Raw genomic sequence first — 650 nt, 5'->3', positions numbered from 1 at the left:
GGTCTCAGTGGCAAGGATGCCACTTGGATTCTTTCAGAAAATATAGAAACAAAGTGAGTCGGAAGGGGTCTCCCGGGCCATCTAGTCCACCCCTGCGCCAGTTGACTCCACTCATGAAATGCCTACCATGTGCATGTCCATTCTATCCTTGAATACCCTCACTGATGGGGCCTCAACCAGCTCCCATGGAATCACATTCCATGCCTTAGGCATAGAAATATAAAGAGCATTGCACCCGACGTGGGACTTGAACCCACGACCCTAAGATTAAGAGTCTCATGCTCTACCTGCTGAGCTAGCCGGGCTCTGATGCACAGGGCCCCTTCCAATACTTTGACTTTCCACATTAACGCTTTTTATTCTACCTTATCTTCATCTGTGCAGTGATTTCAATCTTATTGTTGGTTTTGTACTGTGACTTGTTAAGTCTATTATGAATTGCATTATTTCAATTGCTGTGTGTATTTTGTGCACCACCCAGAAAACCTATGGCTAAGAGGGCATTATGCAAATCAAATGAAATAAACAAACAAACAGCTGTATGCCTCAAATCTATTGTAGTGATAGAGCATTTTGCACCAGGGAATTTTGAGTGAATCTGTTGGTTTTTTATTTATTTTTTTTTATACTACATTAAAGCAAGATATAAA

The 650-nt window shown here is 41.5% G+C and overlaps 1 non-coding gene across 1 annotated transcript; it reads right to left on the bottom strand.

Annotated features, from left to right (window-relative positions):
* Nucleotides 1-232: 232 nt before the first annotated feature.
* On the bottom strand, nt 233-305 carry TRNAK-CUU. Its single transcript has one exon. It is a non-coding gene; the product is annotated as a tRNA-Lys (tRNA).
* Between the last annotated feature and the right edge of the window lie 345 nt (nt 306-650).

Source organism: Varanus komodoensis, unplaced genomic scaffold (genome assembly GCF_004798865.1).
Source record: "Varanus komodoensis strain SLA01 unplaced genomic scaffold, ASM479886v1 scaffold222, whole genome shotgun sequence".
Classification (NCBI taxonomy): Eukaryota; Metazoa; Chordata; class Lepidosauria; order Squamata; family Varanidae; genus Varanus; species Varanus komodoensis.
The sequence above is the reverse complement of the archived record's forward strand: the minus strand, read 5'-3'. Positions and strand labels throughout refer to the sequence as shown.